The sequence below is a fragment of the Triticum aestivum genome, chromosome 1B (assembly GCF_018294505.1).
Source record: "Triticum aestivum cultivar Chinese Spring chromosome 1B, IWGSC CS RefSeq v2.1, whole genome shotgun sequence".
NCBI classification, from domain to species: Eukaryota; Viridiplantae; Streptophyta; class Magnoliopsida; order Poales; family Poaceae; genus Triticum; species Triticum aestivum.
This window is the reverse complement of record NC_057795.1, coordinates 507,704,488-507,721,742: the sequence shown is the minus strand read 5'-3', so window position 1 is coordinate 507,721,742 and position 17,255 is coordinate 507,704,488.

Below are 17,255 nucleotides of genomic sequence, written 5' to 3'. Positions count from 1 at the left end.
TACGGTTGAAACGGGGTCTTGTTGATCGGGAGGGGTGTGGCGTACCGTAAAACGGAGGAAACAGACTTGTGTTGGAGCGTTACGGTCAAAATGGGGGTCCTGTTCATCAGGAGTGGTGTGGCATACCACAAAACGGGACTCCACGAGATACTGTTCATCTCCACTGTCGACCTCCTCCAGCCTCCACAGGCTACTGTTCATCCACCGTCAACCTCCTCCAGCCTCCACCTGTGACTGTTCATCCACGGGCTCCTGTTCATCCAGCCTCCACCGCGCGCTTACTCCACCGGCTACTGTTCAACCAGCCCTCTCCTCGGGATACTGTTCAACCACCCCTCCACGGGCTACTGTTCATCCAGCCCTCCACGGGGTCATCCTGTTCATCCAGCCATCCACAGGGTCCAGTTCATCCAGCCCCAACCGGCTCGATCAGGGTCCTGTTCATCCAGAGGCAATAACACAGGGTCCTATTCATGCACCCCCACCGGGAACTGTTCATCCAAACCCTTCCAGCAATGCTCACTGTTCATCGAGAGGCAACATCGATTGGCTTCAGTTAGCAGCAGTAGCGAAGGAATCGCTCGATAGCTTGGGTTCAGTAACGCATAGCCTGTAGTGCAATCGCTCGAGTTCAGTTAGGCGACGCCTCACTCGAGTTCAGTTAGAGCCCAACGACTCGCGCCCACACGTGTACGGTACGAGAGAAACGCGCATTGCTCGGCCCCCAACCACCAACCATAACCGGGAACTCCCCGATATTTTCCTTGCCCTCTCTTCTACCAAGGTTTTTTCCATCATGGACGGCCCAAAGAATGTCATGCAGCCGCGTCTCTGGCCCGCCAAGGACGAAAATCCCATTTTCTGTCATGATTTTTTGTCATAGAAGTAGGATCCCACCACATCTATGATGATACCGGGTCTTGTCACAATTATCGTCATAGAAGTGTCATAAGTATGACAGAAAAAAATTGTTCGGCCCAAAATGTCACGGATGCATTTTTTTTTGTAGTGTCTTCTCCAGCATCAGGACGACTGAGCCGGCGTTGATACCGTCTAATGAATGGATAACAGCCGAGATCTGGCGTACCCAATTGGTTGTTGACTCGCCTTCTCCTTGGACATAAGAATCTAAGTCTAGAATGGACATAGGGTGTTTGCATGTGTCTTTAAAATTTTGAATAAAACATGCCTTCATCCAGCCCATGATTTGATGGAGTTAGCAGGCAATACTTTCAGCTAAGTATGCACCAGCCCATCTAACATCATGGTGAAGTACTTAGCACATGCAGCATCGCTAACATCCAGCACCTCCATAGCCATCTCATAACTCTCAATCCAAGTTTCTGGTGGTTGATCCGCCGTGTAATTAGGCACCTTGCGAGGGCCCTTGAAGTCCTTAGGCAAGCACTCGTTACATAGAGCCGGCCCTAAACATGGCACGCCAAGGGTTCTGGAGGTCACACCTACCTCCAGAGACGCTGACAGGTAAGCCGAAGATTGTGGCTGAGCCGCCAGCTCAGCCTCACGCCGCGCTCTGCCCTGGTCCACTAAAGCCTGAGAATCATTACCAGCGCGCGGCGGGTCAGGCCTACGAGGTTGGTTGTGGTGCCGCTCACTGCTTGATACAGCCGATGAATCGATGTGCCTGCTATAACTCCGTCTTGGACGCGGGGTTGAGTGAATCTGCTCAGGACTATATCAATAAGCTGCCTGTTGAGCCACCGCCGTCTGAAGAAGCTCTCGGGCTCGCCGTATTTCCATCGCAGCTGGTGACTCATCTTGAACTAGGAGAGCCTCCAATCGGGTAGCCGTAGCTATCATATTGTCTAGAGGGTTAGAATAATGACCCCATGGCGTCGGAACATGCTGAGGAGGAGTCAAGTTCAAACGTGGGGGGTCTGCAGTACGTGGTTGAACCAACGCTCCAGCTACAGGTGCATCAACGGCCCGATCCACAACGGGCGGGTTATTGTTTCCCACCCCGGGCGTATCGAAAAGGTTTCATACATTGTACACTAGAGGCAAACAACTCATATGCCAACTGTTAAAAACAACGTTTGATGCATTCCAGTCCAAGCTCAAACAAAAGTTTTCTGCTTGAATCCACTCTGCTTCCCGCTCCAAGGTAGCTCGCTCTGTCACCATCCGGGTGTTCTCAATGTTAAGATCCTCCTTAGCTTGAGTTATCTCATCACATAACTTTGAAACTTCCACATTATGTTGCACTTGATTCGCCAGGGTTACCTCCACCATCAGCAAATTTGCCAGAGCCTCCAAAAGTTCAGATAAAACCTGAGCCGGTAGGCGGACAGGGCCTCCTACCCTGGTTGCCATAGCAGTTGCTGAACCGGAGATCATTGCTACTGCAGTAGAAGAATTCTGCTCCGGCTACGTACCGGCCATGAGGATCGCGGCCTAGTTGGGTGGCTCATAGGAGTCTGGAATACTGTCGCCATCGGAACAGCCCCCAAGAATATCATCTTGCACTTGGTACATGGAATTGGTCTCGCCGGTTGAGGACTCATCGCCTGAGTAGACGGTCGTCTCTCCATCGGACATAGATCCTCCCTCAAGATCCACTCCTTGAGTAAAACCAACAAAGACACGCTTCGGGGCGGCTTGAATCTTGGCGGATCGCACGTGCTGAGCGTCTCGACGATGTCGGTGCAGGTGTCTGGCTCAGCTTCCGACCCGTCGAGCTTGCCGATGAAGACATGAATTCCCCCAAAGGGGATCCGATACCCATACTCAATTGAGCCGGCCTCGGGGCCCCAACATGCGCCGTCGATGTAGAGCTTGCCACGGTGACTCTTAGTCATCCGACCCACGGCGTATCCGTTGATCCCTGCGAAGTTTCCCTTCAAGAACTCGAAACCACGATGCACGGGCCCCATGATGGGCACCAATTGTCGTGGACTTAACACGGCAGATTCCCTAGCAAGAGGACTTAGGTGTGGATCCATCGCCGCTTAGGTTAGCTTGAAGGGTTAAACGGGACAAAGGACACAAAGAGTTTTTACCCAGGTTCGGCCCCTCTCAATGAGGTAAAAGCCTACTCCTGCTTTTGGTTGTGTTACTTGGGTTTTGATTACCTGGGCGAATACGCTTGACCTAGTTCTCGATCTGTTGTTTCTTGCCTTAACTCGCCGCCGGGTCACCCCTTTATATACAAAGGTTGATGCCCGGTGGCTTATAGAGTCCTGGTTGGCTCATACGTAAGTGTCCAGCTCGGCGACTAACTAAGCTTGCCTTACAATACAAGTTAAACATATGGCAGTTCATCCTCTTGGGCCTCAAGCTGCCTTAGGGTCTTGAGCCTTCAATAGTCTTGCTTCATGACCCGCCATCTTCATTATTGAGTCGTCAGTGGCATGACCCGGCCCCTCTTGGGCGGGTCATATCCAATAGTCATATCCCCAACACCTACCTATTATGGATTTTCCATATCCATTCCGAGATATATTGCCATGAAACTTCCACCACTTCCATTTTGATGACTTGAGCATTCATTGTCAAAGTGCTTTGCATGATCATATAGCTGGCATAGTAATTGTGGCTCAGCCACCGTTCATCATTTTTCATACATGTTACGCTAGATCATTACACCTCCTGGTACACTGCCAGAGGCATTCATATAGAGTCGTATTTTGTTATAGGTATCGAGTTGTAATTTTTATTCCTTCTGAGTTATAAGTAAATAGAAGTCTGATGATCATCATTTTTAGAGTAATGCCCGAGTGAGGAAAGGATGATGGAGACTATGATTCCCCCACAAGTCGGGATGAGACTCCGGACAATCAGAGAAAAAAAGGGAAGAAAAAGAACAAGCAAAAAAAGGGGGGAGAAAAAAGAAAAAGAAAAAGAAAAAGAAAAAAAGAGAAAAAGAAAAAATAAAGAAAGAGAGACGGGGCATTGTTAGTATCCTTTACCACACTTGTACTTCAAAGTAGCACCATGTTTTTCATATGGAGAGTCTCATATGTTGTCACTTTCATATACTAGTGGGAATATTTCATTAGTGGGAATATTTCATTATAGGATTAGATGCACACCCACTTAGTTTTCATATGGAGCTTTCATACACTTATAGCTCTTAGTGCATTCGTTGCATGGCAATCCCTACTCCTCACGTTGACATCAATTGCTGGGCATCTCCATAGCCCGTTGGTTCGCCGCGTCGATGTGAAACTTTCTTACTTTTTGTCTTCTTTATATTTACCCCTATCATCATACTCTATTCCACCTGTAGTTCTATATTCATGGCTTGCACTCATGTATTGCATGAGGGTTGAAAAAGCTAAAGCGCATTAAAAGGTATGAACTAATTGCTCGGCTTGTCATCAGGGTTGTGCATGATAAATACTTTATGTTAAGAAGATAGACCATGACAAGACTATATAATTTTGTAGGGATAGCTTTCTTTAGCGTTGATATTTTGAAAGACATGATTGTTTATTGGGATGCCTGAGTATTGATATCTTTATGTCAAATTATAGACTATTGCTTTGAATCACTTATGCCTTAATATTCATGCCATGACTAGATATATGATCAAGTTTATTCTAGGTAGCATTCCACATAAAGAATTATCTCTTTTATCATTTACCTACTCGAGGATGAGCATGAATTAAGCTTGGGGATGTTGATACCTCTCTGTCGTATCTATAATTTTTGATTGTTTGATGCCAATGTTATACACCTTTCACATACTTTTGGCAACTTTTTATATGATTTATTGGACTAACCTATTGATCCATTGCCCAGTGCCAGTTCATGTTTGTTGCATGTTTTTGTTTTGCAGAAAATCCATATCAAACAAAGTCCAAACACGATAAAAATCTATGGAGAATTATTTTGGAATATTTATGTATTTTAGGAGGTGGAGTCAACATAAACTGAGGCCCGAGGCCTCCACAACCCCACCAGGGTGCGCCACTAGGGCCCAGGTGCGCCCTGGTGTATCATGCCCTCCTCTAACGTCGATTGGAGCCCTTTTTCTTGTGCAAGAAAGATAATTTATGAAAAAAAATCGTGTAGAAATTTCAGCATAATCGGAGTTACAGATCTCCAGGTATTTAAGAAACCGTGAAAGGCCAGATCTAGGGAGCGCGAAACAGAAGACAACAGAGAGGGAGATCCAATCTCGGAGGGGATCTTGGCTCTCCGCCGCCATGGAGATCATGGACCAGAAGGGTAACCCTCCTCCCATCTAGGGGGGAGGCCAAGGAAGAAGAAGAAGGAGGGGGGCTCTCTTCCCCTTTCTCCCGGTGGCGCAGGAGTGCCGCCGGGGCTAGGATCGTGACGACGATGTACATCAACAACCTTGCTACCATCAACACCAACTTTCTCCCCCTCTACGCAGTGGTGTAGTACCCCTTCTCCTCGCTGTAATCTCTACTTAAACATGGTGCTCAACTCCATATATTATTTCCCAATGATCTATGGTTATCCTATGATGTTTGAGTAGATCCATTTTGTCCTATGGGTTAATCGTGATCTTGGTTTGTATGATTGTATATTTTATTTATGGTGCTGTCCTACGGTACCCTCCGTCTCGTGCAAACATGAGGGGCCCCTGCTGTAGGGCGTTGCAATATGTTCATGGTTTGCTTATTCATAGTGTTGCGGGGGATGACAGCAGCACAAACGCGGATAAGTGGGTTATGGCGTATGGGAGTAAAGAGGACTTGATACTTAATGCTATGGTTGGGTTTCACGACCTTAATGATCTTTAGTAGTTGCGGATGCTTGCTAGGGGTCCAATCATAAGTGCATATGATCCAAGTAGAGAAAGTATGTTAGCTCATGCCTCTCCCTCATATAAAATTGCAAGAATGATTACCGGTACTTGTTATCGATTGCGTAGTGACAAATGACTTTATTGTTGACAAAAGCTATCCACTTTTATTACCTTGCAATTTATTCATAGTTTTATTCTCGCAAAGTACCCGCAGTTTTGTTCTTGCAAAATAGCTTCATACTTGTTCTAGGTAAAGCAAACGTCAAGTGTGCGTAGAGTTGTTTTGGTGGTCGATAGAACTTGAGGGAATAATTGTTCTGCCTTTAGCTCCTCATTGGGTTAGACACTCTTATTTATCAAAGAATGCTACAAACGATCCCCTATACTTGTGGGTTATCAATTGCATGGTCAAACTAGTATCATGTGTGTATAAGTAGTACTATATTATTATTTATCACGTAGGATATTGTTCATAGAATTGCAACTCTAATTGCTGGTTAGGAACTGTCATTCGATTTCATTCTAACAGCTGCCATGCTTTATTCAATTTTCTGTATTCGCCTTGTCACAGCATCTAAAACCTGCGCCATACCGATCGCTTGCAATATGAAATACGCTGAGGTAGAACACATGGGCCGCCAAACATACATGCCAATCGGCCTGTGGCCCAAAGTCTAGAACCATGAGCCTGTCTGAGTATTATATTCTCAGTTGAACCCCCATATTATGTTATGTATATTCCCCTTGATTTTTCTTATGTATAAAGTTGTGATATAAAAGATTTTTACATTTCTTTACAGAGGGAGTATCTCTCTTTCAAAAATATATTTATGTGGAACTAGTTACTCCTGCCTTTCTACTTCCTTTCGCTGATATGTGGGGCATCTGGCAATGGGGTCCATGTGCCATGCACCAAATTAGAGTGCACAACTACATGGTAGACTCACCTCGGTCGTAGCGCCGTAGTAATTCCCAATGAGCCATCAAATCACAAAAAAATCACCTTTCTAGCTTTAGCAGTAAGCTGGACGGACGAAGTGGCAATATTTCACTGGGCCTGAATCCCCTTCTCCCTCGTTTTCTTGTTCAGAGAAAACCCCCCCTCTCTCTCACTGGGCCTGAATCCCCTTCTCCCTCATCTACTTGTTTAGAGAAACCCCCTCTCGGCGATTGCATAGGGTTTTCTCATGGAGAACCAGGTACGAATTCTTCATCCATCCCTGATAAATCCAAGTCCCTTGGTAGCGGGTAATCCTAGGATGGAAGCCGCCGTCATTGATGCATTTCTTCCTACTAAATGTACCATGTTTCATTTGAAGTGCCCGAAGTGCGAGGACTCTATAGGTTTCTACACCCTCGGCGAGACGCCACACTTGTTCCTTCTCATCCTAACACATGATTTTAAAACGTGCATAGTGTGTTCCTAGAATCCTCTTTTCTATCCGGGAGGGTGGTTTTTTAACATATTGTCGCCTAATTTGGAAATTTGGATTGCTATATTTGGATAAAAGGTACTAGTACCATGGTCAACATTGACGTGAAGGAGGAAATTATTTCTGGATTTGGATAGAGAATACATTGTGTTCTCATATTATTTTTCCTGCAGTGCATTCCTTACTTTGTCGGAACACATGTACTCCAGATGGTCGGCCTTGCCATAACTGAATACAATAGTTTAATGGTCACATTGAAGACAAGCCATGGATATAAGTTTCGAGTTGGGTTCATGAACGAAGAAGATCGCTGCTTTTTATGGCTGAACTTGGATAAAGTTTCTCAAGTGTTACAGACTGAAAGTTGGTGCACGAATTGTGATGGAAATAGCAGAACCTGCTCTCATTTTCACTATGATCTTCCACCCCAACGTTGTTCTAGTAGTTCTGTCAGCGAACGTAGTAATTTCAAAAAAATTCCTACACACACGCAAGATCATGGTGATGCATAGCAACGAGAGGGGATAGTGTCGTCCATGTACCCTCGTAAACCGTAAGCGGAAGCATTATGACAACACGGTTGATGTAGTCACACGTCTTCACGATCAACTGATCCTAGTACTGAACGTACGACACCTTCGCGATCTGCACACATTCAGCTCGGTGATGTCCCACGAACTCACGATCTAGTAGAGCTTCGAGGGAGAGTTTCGTCAACACGACGGTGCGATGACGGTGTTGATGAAGCTACCGACGCAGGGCTTCACCTAAGCACCGCTACGATATGACCGAGGTGGATTATGGTGGAGGGGGGCACCGCACACAGCTAAAGATCAATGACCAACTTGTGTGTCTTGGGGTGCCCCCTGTCGGTGTCAAAACCGGCGGATCTCGGGTAGGGGGTCCCGAACTGCGTGTCTAAGGCTAATGGTAACAGGAGGCGGGGGACACGATGTTTACCCTGGTTCGGGCCCCCTCTATGGAGGTAATACTCTACTTCCTGCTTGATTGATCTTGATGATATGAGTATTACAAGAGTTGATCTACCACGAGATCGTAGAGGCTAAACCCTAGAGGCTAGCCTATGATTATAATTGTTCTTCTTGTCCTACGGACTAAAACCTCCGGTTTATATAGACACCGGAGGGGGCTAGGGTTATAGAGTCAGTTAGAGAGAAGGGAATCTACATATCCAAATTGCCAAGCTTGCCTTCGAAGCAAAGGAGAGTCCCACCCGGACATGGGACGAAGTCTTCAATATTGTATCTTCATAGTCCAACAGTCCAACATAAGCATATAGTCCGGCAGTTCGAGGATCCCCTAATCCAGGACTCCCTCAGTAGCCCCTGAACGAGGCTTCAATGACAATGAGTCTGGCGCGCAGATTGTCTTCAACATTGCAAGGCGGGTTCCTTCTCCGAATACTCCAAAGTAGATCTTGAACACAAGAATCGTGTCCGTCTCTGCAAAACAAATTCCACATACCACCATAGAGAGTATAATATTCCACGAGTCTAATCTGCTGACAACTTTTCCATAGCGTGACATCACGCCGTGGCCCGGACATTATTCGAACTGTTTTCTCAACCTGCAAGTACACGTCTTGCGAGGCGGTTTTATTGGCACATCTTTTCGAAGCAGAGATCGTGTCCCCTTATCACGAGATTCTCATGAATACGGGTGTGGGTAACCCAACCGCGCCATGAGCATGGCGCTTGGAGAATAAGCGAGTTTCTAGGGCAAGTGGGGAGGCGCATGATTTCTGCTGCCTTTATAAAGAGACAAGGATTCCCCTTTTTCACCCACGCCTTCTTCTTCTTCCGCCTACTCTCTTTCGCTCGAGATCCAGCGCCCAAGCATTCGCCTTCTCCCCCCACCAAGGCATTCCAAAAATGTCCGGATCCGGAGCTGGAGGCAAGTAGATGGCATCTACCGTCTAGGAGAAGGATATCACGAAACTTTGGGAGGTCGGGTATCTGTCCAAGAAGACAGGACACTGTCTTCCGACAGCGGGACAGATTGTCCCTACTCCGGAACCCCACGAGAGGGTTGTATTCCTCCCTCACTTTGTCCGTGGGTAGGGTTTCCCCTCCACCCATTCGTTCATGGACTTATGTATTAGTATGGGATTGATTTCCACGATCTATCCCCCAATTCCTTCCTTGACATCTCGACATTCATCGTCGTGTGCGAGGCCTTCCTCTGCATCTCTCCACACTTCAGATTATGGCTGAAGATTTTCGTGTGAACGGCGAGCATGCCGAGTGCGGAGGAGCCATGGTGAGCAAGATGCCCAACTCACATGGCCATCAGATACCTTCAATGATTTCGTCAAAGGGTGGCAACAACAGTGGTTCTATGTCACTAAGCCACGCGGCACAAAATGGGCCGCAGCGGCCGAATTCCGATCTGGAGCTCCATTGCGGCATACGTCCTGGCCCAAAAAGGGCCTGAACTGGTCTTCGCCAGACGAGCTGGTGGTGCTCCAGACGCGTATCAAGGGTATGGAAGACAAGAACATCAAACTTGTCGACATAGTCTAGGTGATGTCAGTTCGCCGGACTCTCGCTTGTCAACGCAGGGCTTGCAATTTATGGGAATTCGACCCGGCCAAGCACCAGACTCTACTAGGGTTCTTCGACTCATCGCACGAAGACATCTGGAAGGTGCTCTTTAAGTACGGCCAATCGTGGCCTGACTTAGCTGAGCACCACGGGTACAAATTGTCCCGATCCGCGAGTTTGGTAAGTCTTTGTATGTTGGCACGTCATATGCTTTATCTGCATACTCCAAGGGAAACGCTTAATATATTTTCCAACAACTCTCCTAGAGCAGGACGAAGAAGGCAGAGCGGATATACTTCCCGGCCCCACTACCAGAAGAACAAGCCAGCCTGCTTCTGACAAAGATGTTGGTCCCGGCGCCTTACAAGGTGCTGAAGACGAAGGCCAAGAAAGAGGTCAGAGAGACCAGGGGCGGCCTTCATCGCCAGGGTACTTCGGCCATAGTGTCTGAAGACTCTGAGGCCCACTCCTCCTCCAAAGAGGACGATAAAGAGGAGGAAAGCCGACCCCCTCAAGCGAGAGGGAGAAAGAAAAGGATAGCCTCCACATGCTTGGAGGCCGAATCGCCTAAGAAGGGAAAAACCCCTTTCCGGATGAATCCATCACCGCCACCGACAGCAGCCCAGAGTGGGATCCCAGGGTCCAGCCCCTAGTTAAATCGCGGGTATATAAAACCCAGACATGTTTGTATATCCAGACTCACTATCATATAGCGTTAACGCATTGAGTCATGCCTTTTTTGCAGTCCAGACAGGTCCCGCGCTGAGCAATCCTCATCGAAGGATTCACTTGGCTCGGACGCTATGGATAGAGGGACTCCCCTGGCGACCTCCTCCCCAAACATGTGGTCGACACTGAGGTATCGTCCCAAAGGGGCCCGGGCCAAGGAGCAGCTGGGAAGACCGTCAAGGCGGCGCCAGAGGGTCAAACGTCGGCAGCCGTACACACGGGGGAAAAGGCCCCCATGGACACCGACGGCGGGGGCTATCTTGAATCCGGCCCCTAGCCAGACACAGTTCCGGAGACCAACACGACTCCGGTATCAGGCGGGAAACCTCCTTCGACAGAAGGGGGCGCACCTGTTCCACCTGCGACCTCTATACAACCAATGGTGCCGGATACCTTATCAGCAGTGCTGAAGACTGCTTCCATCGATAAAACATCGTGCCCTTATGGGTGCGGTGATTGAGAAGATTCAGTCTACCGAAAGCGGGCTGACTGAAGCCTGCATCGGCCTTATAACGGGCTTTGAGGTAAGTGGTGAGGTTTTAAAGAGTGTCATAGTATAGATAGTATCCCCTGATACACTATTTGGTGTTCGGAAGGAAAAGCCGGACATAGGATCAAATATACGTTCGCATGAGACTTACCATTTAGTACCTCTGTCTCCCTTTTTTAAGCACGCGTCTTTAGTGACTGCTACCTCTCATACTGCGGAACTCTCCGGACTGAAGCAGAGTCTGGAGCGGGCCGAAGAAGAGCTCAGCCAAGTGAAGAAGCAGTTGAGGGATAACCAAGGTATGCAAAAAACCTTGTTTGTATTCAGTATGAATGAATAAATGAATATGACGAAATAATTTTGTGATGTGCTCTAGGAGAGACGACCGAAGTCGAGGCTCTTAAGAAGGTAGTGGCCGAGGCCGAGAAGAAGGCGGCCAAAGACCAGGCCCTTCCTGAAAAGCACAAAGCGAGGGTTATTGAAGTTCAGCAAGAGCTTCAAGAGGCTGTGAGGAAGTGCAAGACCTTGGAGCATAGTTTAACGGAGAAAAAAAATCCAAACTCACCAAAGCTCGTCAAGCCGCACACGATGCCCGGGGCGAAGCCCAAGGCGCCCTTCAGGAAATCCAGGAGGCCAGAAAGATCATGGTGGGTAAGACTTTTTATATGCAAAGCAAATATTTGAAGGAAGAAATTCCTGTTACTAATCCGAATTCGGATTTCTCCAGGGGTGTTTGCAGAACTGCCGCGCAGCGTATCTCATGTTGCACAATTCCATCGAGCCGAAGAAGGGAGCTCTATAGAGAAGCTATTCTGGTCGCAATATCTGGCGCCAGAGCATCCGGTGCCCTTTGTTGATCCACTGAAATAGCTGATCGAGCTGCATAGGGCGGCCGAACTAGCCATGAAGGATTTGATTATCCGGCTACGGCCCGCCGAGGCGATTCCTAGTAGCTACTTCGGGCTCATGAAGTGGCTTGTAAGTGCCTGCCCTGGACTTGAAGTCATCAAGCGGTCAGTCTGTATGGAAGGTGCGCGAAAATGGCCTTCGCCCGCACCAAGGTGCACTGGGCAAAGATGGATGTCGTAAAGCTGATGACTGAAGGACCTCCTGCAGGGAAGGAGCATCGCAAGCCCGAGTTATATTATGACAGTGTCCTGAAAGGATCCCGCCTTGTAGTGGAGCAATGTACCAAGGATATTATATTCCCATGAATTCATTCATATTATCCTTTGTAATATAAAGGTCGTTTATGCAGTATAATGCCTGTTATTTGGAAAATTTTACCTCCTGTGCGGCCGTTTTATATATTAATCCCGAGAGTTGGCCAGTCGTCGGCTTCTGCCCCCACGTAGGAAGTACGGGGGTGTTCGGGATAAACCTGAACACTCTTTACCCCAATTTTGGGTCCTTGAAGGAGGTGTTCAGTGCAACGAACCAGACAATCAGACTATAAGGCTTTATCACCCTCACTTAGCCATAGGAGTTTGACAAAAGAAAGGTAGGCGCAGCCCCTGGTGTTCGGAAGACCGCACTAGGGGCTCTATAAGCACCTGATTGAAAAAAATGACCCGTCAAACGCTGCATAGTTATCGCATAATGCGGAACAAATCCTTAAAGATTTTGTAACCTCTCGAATAGCTGACCAGCTCTCGCTGCATCATGACAGTTAGTTTTCGGCTTTCTCTACTGAGGTGCTCGTCTGGAAGAACCGGGACACAATCACAATAGTTCTCCCTTTACTACCCTAGCCAATTTAGGGGAACGTAGGGTAGCAAGCACAGGAGCCGGGCAACCCAACTATTGACCCAACACATGATTCGGAGCCGATGCATATAATGCTATAAGTTTGGGGTGTCGAATGACCGCGAAGGTGTTCGAACTTTCTTGCCATGTTATGGGTATAACGAAGCCCCTGCCGTATTAAGGCGTACCAAAATGTACGACTGCTACTTGACAAAAAATCTCAATAAGAAAGAACAGCAAGTGAACGTCATATAAAGCCGCATATTGTAATTGAATAGTACTTCAAAGCGTATGAGTACAAACAGAAATATGACTTTGAAACCCGCTGAGACTAGGCGGAGCTATGCGCGGATCCTGAGGATAGTAGGTTGATCGTCAAGGGGAATATCTAAGTATTCCCTTGCGTGTTCGAGCTGTTTCCCTGCTTGGTATGTCCGTCCCTTCATAGGTCCGGTCGCCAGGTCACGAGTGATGGCCTAGACAAAAGTGGACCTGAAAAGAAAATGCAAAAAATGTTTGTGTGTCCTGGAGCAGTTAAGCCGTATTGTGGGACATAACCTAGTTGTGCCTCCGTCTATTGCCGAAGTGGTTAATTGAGCTCTTGACGAGCTGGGCTATCCTGCCGCGCGGTAGTTCAGACTCTTTTGATAGTGTCCGGGAGCCTGGCTGTCGAATGAAGGTTCGATTGAAAGACGCCGCTCTAGGCTTCTACTGCTAAGGCAGCGGTGTGCTTTTCGGTACGGAGGGAGCGTTCGACTTTTCCAGTGAGTCCGAAGACCACTTCCAGAGTGATCGAGCCTATACAGCGGGCCTCAACACCTAGTATGACACCTTTAAGGGCGGTTTTAGTGGGTTTGATCCTTGAGGGATCGATACCCATCTTGCGCACTGTATCCTGATAGAGCAGGATTCAGGCTGCTGCCTCTGTCCATAAGGACTCGCGTGAGGTGGAATCCATCAATTATTGGGTCGAGGACCAGTGCGGCTGAACCGCCATGACAGATATTGGTCGGATGATCCTTGCGATCGAAGGTGATTGAGCCGGACGACCATAGGTTGTACTTTGGGGCGACTAGCTCCATCATATAAACGTCCCTAAGTGCGCGCCTCTGCTCCCTCTTGGGAATATGGGTGGCATATATCATATTCACTGTTTTTATTTACGGGGGAAACATCTTTTGCCCTTCTGTCTTCGGTGGCCGGGGTTCCTTGTCATCGTCATCGCTTTGCGACCCCTTCAATTTGCTTTTGCCATTTGACTTGCCGACCTATTTGAAGACCCAGCATTCTCTGTTGGTATGATTAGCTGGTGTATCTAGGGTGCCGTGAATTTGACATGGACGGTCGAGTATGCGGTCCAGACTGGACGTGCCCGGATTGTTTGTTTTAAATTGTTTCTTCCTTTGACCGGTCTTAGAGCCGCTGAATCCAACATTGACAATTGTGTCTTCAGCGCTATCGCCATTTTTTCGACGCTTGTGTTTTCTGCGTCGGGGCTTGCCGTTGTCATCTCTAGATTTAGAAGTTCCAGGTTTACTTGAGGTGCTGTTGCTACGAGCTAGCCAGCTGTCCTCGCCTGCACAAAAGCGGGTCATGAGCATCATAAGGGCTGCCATAGACTATGGCTTCTCTTGTTCGAGGTGTCAGGCGAGCCATTCGTCATGGATGTTATGCCTAAAGGCTGCTAGGGCTTCGGCATCCGTACAGTCGATGATTTGGTTCTTTTTAGTTAAGAACGGAGTCCAGAATTTCCTGGCTGACTCTCCGGGCTGTTGGGTTATATGACTTAAGTCATCAGCGTCCGGTGGTCGCACATAAGTGTCTGAAAGTTGTCAAGGAATGCATCTTCCAGGTTCTCCCAACTGCCAATGGAGTTTTCGGGCAGACTATTCAACCAGTGCCGAGCTGGTCCCTTGAGTTTTAGTGGGAGATACTTGGTGGCATGGAGATCATTGCCGCAGGCCGTGTGAATGTGTAGAAGGAAGTCTTCAATCCATACCGCGGGATCTGTCGTCCCATCATATGGTTCTATGTCTATGGGTTTAAACCCTTCTGGGACTCCATTACTTCGTCAGTGAAGCATAGGGGGTGTGCGGAGCATCTATGCCGGTCTACCTCGGGACGCAGTTCGGATGGAGCTGGTCTGCTGTATTTGGCCTGGACGGATTTGTATTGAGTATATCCAGCGTGACGGTCATCTTCGTGCATTGGGGTGCACCCCCGCGATCCGTAGATCGGTCTTGGTTGTCCTGCTTTGTTTTCCAATTCATATCTAGGTCATGTGTGTATCCCCGAGACTTTGTGTTTTTATTTGTTCGGTGACGGGGTGCGGGCTGGTGTTTGGACTGATACGCCGCTTTATCTCAGCCACGCGGTGGGCAGTCAGCCGCATCATGCGCTGGTAGTATGGGCTCTAGTGCCTCATCCTCAAATTGAGGTAGCAACCTGCGCCTTGGGTAACTTTTGATTGGGCGCTCGAGTTTGTATTCCTCGGCTGCCAGGACCTTAGTCCATTTATCTGTGAGCAGATCTTGATCAGCTTGAAGCTGCTGCTATTTTTTCTTCAGGCTCTTTGCAGTGGCTATAAGCCGGCGCTTGAAGCACTCTGCTCGACGGGATCCTGAAAGTGCAACTATCATTGGCTGGTTTTGGTAATTACTAACAACAAATAGCTCATTGAGCTAATGCTATTTCAAGATAAATATTTTAGGAAAGCTCAATGTTTGGCATGGCATGGATGAGAAATGTGGACCTCTCAAAATTCTAAGGACAAAAGGATTGGATCAAGCTCAAAGGACAATACTCTACATTTTACTTTTAGTGATCCAAGATCGCATTGAGTCCATAGGAAAGCCAATACTATTAAGAGGGGATGAGGTGTTGCTTAATGAGTTTCTTGCTCAAAGTGCTTAGTGATATGCTCCAAAAACCCTCAACTACTTTCTCACATCCACATATGTCCCAAACAAAAATTCAAACTCGTCCCCACCCAAACTTTCTATCCGGAGCCACCGAGTTCAGTAGACATAGTCACTACCACAAACCCTAGTCTTTTCGGTCTCACTGATAGGGATCTCTGTCTCACCGAGATGGGATTGTAATCTCTCTGTTTCCCTTTGTAACTTTCGGTCAAACCGAGATGAGTTGATCGGTCCCACCAAGATTGTAATGCAAACTCTCTATTTCCCTTTCGTAACGTTTTTGTCCAACCGAGATGAGCGAATCGGTCCCACCGAGTTTGCCTGACCAACTCTCTGTTTGTCTATTACCAAAATCGGTCCCACCGAGTTTGTGTAATCGGTCTCACCGAGATTACGTTATGCCCTAACCCTAGCAATATCGGTCCCACCGAGTTGACATGTCGGTCCCACCAAAATGCCTAATGTCACATTATGAACTAAATCGGTCTGACCGAGTTTCACGATTCGGTCCCAGTGAGTTTGGTAAATTGTGTGTGACAGTTAGATTTTGTGTGGATGCTATATATACCCCTCCACCCACTCTTCATTCGTGGAGAGAGCCATCAAAACATGCCTACACTTCCAACTTACATTTTCTGAGAGAGAACCACCTACACTTGTGTTTAGATCAAGATATACCATTCCTACCACATAAATCTTGATCTCTAGCCTTCCCCAAGTTGCTTGCCACTCAAATCTTCTTTCCACCAAATACAAATCCTGTGAGAGAGAGTTGAGTGTTGGGGAGACTATCATTTGAAGCACAAGAGCAAGGAGTTCATCATCAACACACCATTTGTTACTTCTTGGAGAGTGGTGTCTCCTAGATTGGCTAGGTGTCACTTGGGAGACTCCGTCAAGATTGTGGAGTTCAACCAAGGAGTTTGTAAGGGCAAGGAGATCGCCTATTTCGTGAAGATCTACCCTAGTGAGGCAAGTCCTTCATGGGCGACGGCCATGGTGGGATAGACAAGGTTGTTTCTTCGTGGACCCTTCGTGGGTGGAGCCCTCCGTGGACTCGCGCAGCCGTTACCCTTTGTGGGTTGAAGTCTCCATCAACGTGGATGTACGATAGCACCACCTATCGGAACCACAAAAAAAACATCCGTGTCTCCTATTGTGTTTGCCTCCTCAAACTCCTCCCCTTTACCTTTATATGCAATTGTTCTACATTCTGCTGCTATACTCTTAGAATTGCATGTGTAGGTTGATTGCTTGACTTGTGCTAAGTTGCTAAAATCTGCCAAGAACTAAAATAGGGAAAAGGCTAGATTTTTATTTGGTCAAGTAGTCTAATCACCCCCCTCTAAACATACTTTCGATCCTACAAGTGGTATCAGAGCTTTGGTCTCCATTTGCTTTGATTTCCATAGCTTTTGGTGGTCATAGCCTTGGTTTCACAACCTAGGAGAGTATGGCGTCTAGCGAGGGAAATTACCACCGTAGAGGTCCTTACTTTGATGGTACAAATTGTGCTAGTTGGAAGCATAAGATGAAAATGCATATTCTTGGACATAACCCCGCCGTTTGGGCTATTGTGTGTATTAGCTTGCAAGGTGAATTCTTTGATGGGAGAGAACCGAACCATGAAGC